Below are 9452 nucleotides of genomic sequence, written 5' to 3'. Positions count from 1 at the left end.
AGAGAATGCAGCTTTAACACATGAAGCATAGACTTCTATACAACCAGAGGAGTCGCCTCCTGGTGATCAGGCTCGTCCTCTCAGGAACCCGGTCCAGGAGACCGTATCCACTACTATTACTTACGCTACACAGAACTGTCCCCAAGGAGTCCAACCACTCACGTCAGAACTGGAACATTTCCACTCATCCATCCCACTACCGAACTCCTTTTTCCCCACAGTTGTCAAGTCCCTGGTCGGTCCACCATCATCCATCCATGCTACCTCACCCCCTCCCACAATGCACCACTCTCCACTGAGGCTTGTCAGACTCCTGAGGAAGCAGCTTATTGAGCTTAGTTCTGCAAAAAGGCATCACCACCTCCTTTATCCCCTGTGTGATGGCTCTGTGGGGATGGTTAACTCCATAAAACACACGCATACATTCACAACCACTCCTGGGTAAAAACCAAGCGCATAGTAATCTGGTCTTCAAGCCCAACGGGCGGCTGAAAGCTTTGACGTCACTGAGTTTTTCTAGAAATGACTGTGCTGTAGTCTGAGTAGTGGAGGAGGATAACAAAACATGAGAGTGAGACCTGCTGGCTCTCCGATGGAACACAAGTAGGTCGCACACTCTGCCTCGTCCGGTGAGGCTCGGGGACGTCCGGTGAGGCTCGGGGACGTCCGGTGAGGCTCGGGGACGTCCGGTGAGGCCCGGGGACGTCCGGGACGTCCGGTGAGGCTCAGGGATGTTCGGGACGTCCGGTGAGGCTCGGGGACGTCCGGTGAGGCCCGGGGACGTCCGGTGAGGCCCGGGGACGTCCGGGACGTCCGGTGAGGCTCGGGGACGTCCGGTGAGGCCCGGGGACGTCCGGTGAGGCCCGGGGACGTCCGGGACGTCCGGTGAGGCTCGGGGACGTCCGGTGAGGCCCGGGGACGTCCGGTGAGGCTCGGGGACGTCCGGTGAGGCTCGGGGACGTCCGGGACGTCCGGTGAGGCCCGGGGACGTCCGGTGAGGCTCGGGGACGTCCGGTGAGGCTCGGGGACGTCCGGGACGTCCGGTGAGGCTCGGGGACGTCCGGTGAGGCTCGGGGACGTCCGGTGAGGCTCGGGGACGTCCGGGACGTCCGGTGAGGCTCGGGGACGTCCGGTGAGGCCCGGGGACGTCCGGTGAGGCTCGGGGACATCCGGTGAGGCTCGGGGACGTCCGGTGAGGCTCGGGGACGTCCGGGACGTCCGGTGAGGCTCGGGGACGTCCGGGACGTCCGGTGAGGCTCGGGGACGTCCGGTGAGGCTCGGGGACGTCCGGTGAGGCTCGGGGACGTCCGGTGAGGCTCGGGGACGTCCGTCCACTTCCACTTCAAATGTCTCAGCAACTGTCGGCTGGGTAGCGTGGATATTTGGTGCAAGCGCTCGTGGTTCCTTCAGGATGCTTTATAATAATAATAACTTCATTTATATTTATTTGTGATCCTCTGACTTTTCCTCTAGCGCCACCATCTGGTTAAAAAATGTTTATATCCTTTGTGACAGGCTAAAATAAGATGCTGAACATGGTTTAGAGTATCACTGCTAAACATTAGCATGTTAGCATTGTCTCTGTGAGGCTGTTAGCATGCTGGCTTTAGCATTTAGCTCAAAGCCAATTACATCCTCACGGGCTTGGTCCACCAATTCGGTTCAGATGGAAATATCTTAACAAGTATTCTCTGGGTTGCCGTGAAATTTTGTCCAAACATTCGTGGTCCCTTCAGGATTAAGTGCAACAACTTTGGTGATGCTTTGACTTTTCTTCTAGCGCCACCATCAGGTTAACATTTATATTTGCCCTTTATGATTGAATCTGCAAAATGACTTTGTGTTTAACGTTAGCTAGGAAATGTTTGCATAATAACACAATAATAACAATAAGACACTGAAGATGGTTAAGAGAATCTCAGAAAGCCTCGCAGACTCGGCCCACTTTGGTTCAGGCGGAAATATCTCAACAACTATTGGAATGATTGCTATTAAATCTTCTCCTCTGTGAGAGGAATTGTATTAACATTGGTGATCCTCTGACTTTACATTTTTATGTGCAAAACTTTGGTTTATGACCAAATTCCTGCAAAACTAATGAAACTCCCATCTTCCTCAGCTGGACTGTGTGTGTGTGTGTGCGTGTGTGTGTGTGTGTGTGTGTGTACTCTACTGTACATGCTAATATGCTAAGATAACACCATGGACATCAGCATGTTAGCATTATCGTTGCTAGCGTGTTAGCACACTGAGTCCAGTATTCAGCTCAAAGCTCTGCGGTGCCTAAATCCAGCCTCACAGAGCTGAGAGCATGACTGTGTGGATCCGTGTGGATTTGGTGCGCCCCGGTGGCCTCGGGGTTTAAGACTGATGAACTAAAATCCTGCAATTTGTTGAAAGTAATCCCCCATCTCTCTTTCTCTCGCTCTCTTCTTTCAATTCCTGTCATTTCTCTCACAGAAGGAGACTTTCTGAAGTGTGTTTGCGTGTGTTTATCCACTAGAGGCAGCGCTGAGGCCCCTAAACAGAATGCAAACCTCCGGCTCGGAGTAAAGACAGAGATAGAATAATGAGGAGAAACGAGGTCAGAGAAGGACCGGCGACACCCTGAATGCGTCGTGAGAGGAGTCACCGCCCGTCTGTCCACGCTCAACCTTCCATCTCTACAGCCCGTGAGCAACAACATTGTCCGTGAGCAACAACATTGCCCGTGTCGTTGCCGGTTACTCTCACTGATGGACGCAGTAATCGTAACGTCGCCCACGGTTGGCGTCAAGTTTTCATTTTGGCCGTCGCCATCTTGTTTTTGTGACACTAGAAGGCGGAGCTGAGTACAAGCGAAGGCTGAATAAGACATTTTTAACAATACAATTCACTTTCATGAACTGACATCACACTGTTGACCTGTCAATCACCTTGTAGCCCCGCCCTAAAGCAAACCCTGCTCTTTTTTTTTTTCAAACAGACCATGGTCTGTTTGACTCCAAATGGGGAACAGATCCTCCTCATATAACAATTTGTAGAATATCTTACAAAAAATGACTTCTTTCACATCTTTCAATGGTACGAGTGGAAGTGTCTTAAACCTGCATTATGTCTAATGTCCACCAGGGGGCGACATGTACGCAAGTTACGTCACCTCCTCTCATACCCGTCTTTGGACTCCTCATTCATGATTACGTGGAGGATTTTTACTAATAACAGCGCATTATTTCTTGGAGGTAAAGCCACAAAAATGCTGGATGAGAGCAATAAAAAAAACTATCGCTGCTGGAAATGTTAGTCAGACATTCTCGCCCCCAAGGCCGCTGACAGAATATCCAGGTCATGGAGAGGAGACGTCCTCACATAGCAGCATGTAATAGTGCCACAGTGGTTTTATGTTTACAGCTGTGTTTCTGCGACACACACACACACACACACACACACACACACACACACACACACACACACACACACACACACACACACACACACACACACACACTTCTGCCCTCACCCTCTCTGCCTGTGAACAATCCAAGAGTTCCCGTGATATCCAGCTAATCAAACACTCGTGGGCCACAGCGGGTTCGTGCAGCACATCTGCCTCTCGCTGCACGGAGAGAATTCCCGAGCGCCGGAAAACAATAACGCCTCAGCTGCAGACCGGAGGAGGAGGGAAGTCAATTACTGTACATTTCAACCGTTCAAATTGCTAAACGTTCCACTGAATGAGCTCATGGAGAACGATCCTTTCCTGGAAGTAATGGGGAACTGGGAAATTCATGAATTTAAATTGATTGCTTTGATGGATCAGATGAGAATGGACTTGACCCCAAAACCTTATGATGAAAGAGGCAATTTCACCTGTTTAAAAATGCCTTTATAAAATCTACCAAAAATGATAAAACCATGCACTGACTTTAATTACCACATTCAGAATGTGTGCTGTGTGCATAAACATGTTAAAGGTTATTATGAAGACCAATATGTTTACACTCATGTCCACTAACATGAGCCACATTTCATGTTGCAGCATCACTATGCAGGTAAAAAAACATCGGCCTTTGTTTACTGTTTAACTTCTACATGCAGTAGAACCTATTTCAACCTTTCCCTATCTCTAATGAAAGTCACTCCTCTGGTTGTATAGAAGTCTATGCTTCATGTGTTAAAGCTGCATTCTCTCTCCTGACCACCAGGGGACAACTCCTCTGGTTGTATAGAAGTCTATGCTTCATGTGTTAAAGCTGCATTCTCTCTCCTGACCACCAGGGGGTGACTCCTCTGGTTGTATAGAAGTCTATGCTTCATGTGTTAAAGCTGCATTCTCTCTCCTGACCACCAGGGGGTGACTCCTCTGGTTGTATAGAAGTCTATATAAATGACTCTACTTCTCTTGATGTATTCCCTCAGTAAACATTGTAAACATGAGTTTATGTCTCAATCTCTAGTTCCAAGTCTTCTTCAATACAGCATGATGTTCATTTAGCAGATTATGGTCATTTAGAGTCAAACACGTCTGCATCAGCAGGTAAGAACAACAAACTCAGCTTTCTTGGCCAGTATAGATTTTCTGGGGTTATTTATCGCTTCACTCAACAACATTTACGATCTACGATGATTTGACTTCCAAGTCTTTGATGGGACACGACCTCATGATCTCCTGCAGGAACTTTCCCCCTCGCTGTCACGACGTACGCTGGCACCGTATAACAACTCATTCACTAGAGGATGCTTTCTGTAATTTGGGTGAAGTGACTCACATTCATTATCTTAACTGCGTAAAGTCAAACTGAACTCACACTGACAGCAGTTATTTTTTTGCAACTAAGATGTTTTCCCGCACTCAAGACAATTAAGTCTTCAGTGCCAACATAAAAAAGCAGAAGAGAAGCCGTCCACAGGAGGAGAAGCTTTCCCTGTTCAGCAGCGCGTTAGCCTTCAGTCAGCACTGAGCGCTAACGCCGCCAACACGGCCGTCAACACAGACCACCGGGTCAGAGCAGCGCTCAGCAGGGACTACAGGGGGACGCACAGGGAAGCGGCTGAGGATGACAGACCCACACACATGAGCTTCCTCCCTTCCCTGCGCCCGGCTCTGCTGCCGCGGCGCGTTAGCCAGCGAGCTACATCACCGCGCTCACGACCGGCGACTACGAGACGGAGACCAAGGCGTCCTCATCTCTGCCGCGCTCACTCACCCACTTTCCTGGTCTATTGTCGTCTATCTATTCTTGGTAGTTTTCACCCTGGGGATTAGCAAAGCTTTCTAACCTCACCTGACCTAGTTTCATTTCATGAGAAAAACGTTTATTTGCTTTCTTGCTGAGAGTTGCATGAGGAAATAAATGCTACGAGATATGAAGCGAATGCCAGGACACAGTTAGCCTAGCTTAGCATAAAGAGGGGGAAACAGCTAGCCACCTTTAAGCTAACTGATGAACATCTTTGTTTACTCCATTTATAAACCAAAGTTTAAGAAAGACATGTCGGGGTTTTCGGGTCTTATTCAGGACTATTTATGTGAATTATTTGCTTTGTTGAAGGAAGTGAGCAAAGAAGATTGATACCGGTTTCTACGCTAAATATGAAGCTGGTTAGCTTAGCTTAGCATAAAGACTATAAGCAGGGGAAACAGCTAGCAAAACAACAAGTTGTGGTCCAAAACGTGACAAAACATTTCGACCACAACTTTTTATGTTTCTGTTCTTGCGTGGATTAAACAAAAGAGATATAAAGTGATTAGTGAGCTTTAAGGGTGCAGATATGTTTTAACTTCAGACAGAGTCAAGCTAGCTGGTTCCCCCATTTCCAATCTTTAAGCTAAGCTAGGCTAACTAGCTGCCGGCTCTAGCTTCAAACTTAGCATGCAGACATATTGATCTTCTATCTCATTTATATATGCAAGATTTTAGCTTATATCACAAATAAATCGGTATTTGCGTATGTTGGCGTGAATTTCAAAACATTTTAGGGACAGAAGATAAGCATTACGAGATTTTTTAAAATATTGATATGTGTATCGCCATCAAAAATCAGTATGAGTTTAAGTAAAAAATAATCTAAATAATATCTTTCAAATAACTCAAATGATGTCATCTGTGTATAATACTTTAAATAAAATGAAAACATCACAAATATCTGAACACAGTCACATAAAGGCTCCCTTTTAGTTAAATATCATGTCATTTATTTTACTGTTAAATAGTTAATTGTTTTTATAATTATAATAATTTAAAGGCAGTCTTTGGGGAATATCAGTTCCATTTTTTTTCTTCTTTTTATTATTTTGTATTTGTTGATGAGTTTTGGTGATTGATTAATATTTTAATGAACCTAAATATTCCGGTGCGTCTGCTGCTGTGAACCAACCGGAAAGTTCAAACTAAAAAAGGTCATTTTTCATCATAAAAACAATTTCAGAGAAACTCTTAAAGATGCTGGTTTAAAGAAAACAAAAGCCGGTCTTACCTGAGGCTGTCAGGCAGATGTGTTGTTGTTGTCGTTGTTGTCGTTGTCGTTGTTGTTGTTGTTGTTTTCTTTCTGCCGGCTTGGAGCTGCTTCAGTGAGACAGAGAGAGGAACGGCTCCGTCTCGGCATCCAGCGTCTCTGCTCTGCTCACTGAACGCCTCGTCGTCACACACTGAGTGAAGCCTCCTCTCTCCATCCCCCTCCCTCTCTCCCTCCTCCTCCCTCTCTCCTCCCTCCCTCCATCCCTCCTCCCTATCTCTTCCCTCTCTCCACCCCCTCCCTCTCTCCCTCCTCCTCCCTCTCTCCTCCCTCCATCCATCCCTCCTCCTCTCTCCATCCCCCTCCCTCTCTCCCTCCTCCTCCCTCTCTCCTCCCTCCATCCATCCCTCCTCCTCTCTCCATCCCCCTCCCTCTCTCCCTCCTCCTCCCTCTCTCCTCCCTCCATCCATCCCTCCTCCTCTTTCCACCCCCCTCCCTCTCTCCCTCCTCCTCCCTCTCTCCTCCCTCCATCCATCCCTCCTCCCTATCTCTTCCCTCTCTCCCTCCTCCTCCCTCTCTCCTCCCTCCCTCCATCCCTCCTCCCTATCTCTTCCCTCTCTCCATCCTCCTCCCTCTCTCCTCCCTCCATCCATCCCTCCTCCCTCTCTCTTCCCTCTCTCTCTCCTCCTCCCTCTCTCTTCTCTCTCTCCCTCCTCCCTCTCTCCCTCCCTCCTCCTCCCCCCTCCATCCCTCCATCCCTCCTCCCTCTCTCTGTTTAACTAAATCCATCCACTCTCATCTCATCAGCGGAAGACAAAATGGTGATGGCTCTATTGCTGGCAAAGTGAACTTTATGAGGAAAAGAGAGAAAGGAGAAGAAGCTGAAATGCCACTCAGGGATCTGAGCGAGTCCTGAATCTCAAAGCACTCGAGCATTAAAGGAACACGTTGTAGCGTTTTGGGGATTTATTAGCAGAACAAGATACATGTGTGTTTAATCCCCTGAAGCTAAAGTGTGTCTGTGTTCGTTGAGAAAGAGCTTCAGTCTGTAGTCTGTAGTCTTTAATCTCCTCTTCTTCTCTTTCATCTCACGGACCCTCAGATGTATCCGGTGGCCCTTTTTAGGGGCCACGACCCTTATGTTGGGAACCACTGGACTAAATTTGCTGACTGTATGTAAAAGTAATTAAAGCAGCTCCACCTGGAGCGGCTGCAACCGTAATATTAATAATAATATTTAAAGAATACATCACACTGGGGGACATCATTCTGCAGAACGAGTACTTTTACTTCTAATATTAATACTTTGTGCAATTTCAAAACTCCACATGTGATAATGTGAACTCAACCATCCAGTCCGGTTATGTCGTATTTTAGTTTTCCTTTTTTCTCTTTTATGGTTTAATTATTTATTAAACCTTTACTGTTGGATTACTTATTTATTACAGTGAATTAGTTTTTTATGTCTCCGGTTCTTTCCACTTTGCTGCCGTACAGTAACACTGTGGGACTAATAACAGATCATCTTTTATCCTTTGATCACCTTGCCATACTCTGACTTTTTATTTAAGAAGCATTTTGAGTTGTTTTTTTACATTTTTACTTAAAAGATCAGATTTCTTTCTGCCCTTTTCCTCGCCTGATGCATTAAATCCGCTCTGACATGTTCACCCGGAGCTCGTATTCATGCGGCGTACCAGAATACTTCTAATAGATCTATTCCAGGCCTTTCTTTGGCCTGGAGCTAAGCAGCTGCACTTATTGTGTGCAATACAATGCAAACCCAATAGGCCGCATGGCCCGTGCAATTAGAGGCCGCAATGATTGCGTAATTCTATTATTCAGCAAGAAAACGTACAGAGTTTGAACCGTCAGCCTTTCTTCTTGCTTCTCGCTGCACGCTGACATGCGAGGTCTCCACGTCCAGGTCGCGTGGAGACGCTGCGAGGCGTCGACCCGTGTCGGGTTCGTCCCAGAGGACCACTTCCTGTCCTCCAAACAGATGGAATTATTAAACAAGTGCGAGTCCTCCGGATGGTCCAGCGGTGTCTGCTGTTGCCCTCTGGTGGCGCCTTCACGTAATGCCTGAACCCTTGCCTCCTTCCCTCTCTCCCTCCTTCCCTCCCTCATTCCCTCCCTCCCTACCTCTCTCCTTCTCTCGCTCCCTCCCTCCTCCCTCCTCCCTCCCTTCTGTGGCCAGCGCGCTGTACTTCCGCTCCATTGAACTCCCAACGTGGCCCAAACATTTTCGACGGCTCGGAGATTCTCACTGAATTGTGAACTCAACCTTGTAAAAGTGCCAAAACAAGCTGTTGGTGAGCAGCGAGACGCGAGCAGAGCGGCAGCTCGCTGCGACACAACTGGGGGAGTTGTGCTGATAAGAAAAATACAAAATATAAAGAATCAGGATCACGTTGATATATTAAAAGAGATTTTACAATAAAAGACCATTGTGAGTTTTTTGGGATTATTTAGCATTTACAAGCACACATAAATATGTTTTAAAGCACATTATAATGTAGCTGTAAGAAGATTGAAGTGTTTATTAATCATCAACAACTATAACTCTCATGTGAAGATAAGCAGATGCTTCTAAACACATCATATGACAATAAAACAGTTATGATCAAATAGATGTCCTTATGGCTGCTTATAACAACAGTATAGTGTGTTATAACCCAGTTATTACATGGTTTGTTTTTAATTCAAAGAGGCTTTTGATGTTCAAAACAATGAAATTATGACCATGAAATCAGCGGGAAAAGCTGCCCCAGCCGTGTGTGTGTGTGTGTGTGTGTGTGTGTGTGTGTGTGTGTGTGTGTGTGTGTGTGTGTGTGTGTGTGTGTGTGTGTGTGTGTGTACTTGATCCAGCTGCATCACACGCTGCAGATGTTTTCACCACAAATGAATCAGTTTGTTAATTAAACTTCAACGACCTGCTCGAGGTGTTTTGGTTTTTTTCCCCGTCCGACTCTTTCCTCTCATGTTTACATAACCTGCACACGCCTGTGAGCTCG

The 9452-nt window shown here is 46.9% G+C and overlaps 1 protein-coding gene across 1 annotated transcript in view; it reads right to left on the bottom strand.

Annotated features, from left to right (window-relative positions):
* rph3aa (rabphilin 3A homolog (mouse), a) overlaps positions 1-6534 on the bottom strand; it is a gene marked incomplete at its 3' end in the record, with an annotated part of 28328 nt that extends 21794 nt beyond the window's left edge. The window contains exon 1 of the mRNA XM_079235282.1: positions 6457-6534. The remainder of the gene's footprint in view (positions 1-6456) is intronic.
* Between the last annotated feature and the right edge of the window lie 2918 nt (positions 6535-9452).

This window comes from Taurulus bubalis, assembly GCF_910589615.1.
Source record: "Taurulus bubalis genome assembly, chromosome: 19".
In the NCBI taxonomy this organism is placed as follows: domain Eukaryota; kingdom Metazoa; phylum Chordata; class Actinopteri; order Perciformes; family Cottidae; genus Taurulus; species Taurulus bubalis.
The sequence above is the reverse complement of the archived record's forward strand: the minus strand, read 5'-3'. Positions and strand labels throughout refer to the sequence as shown.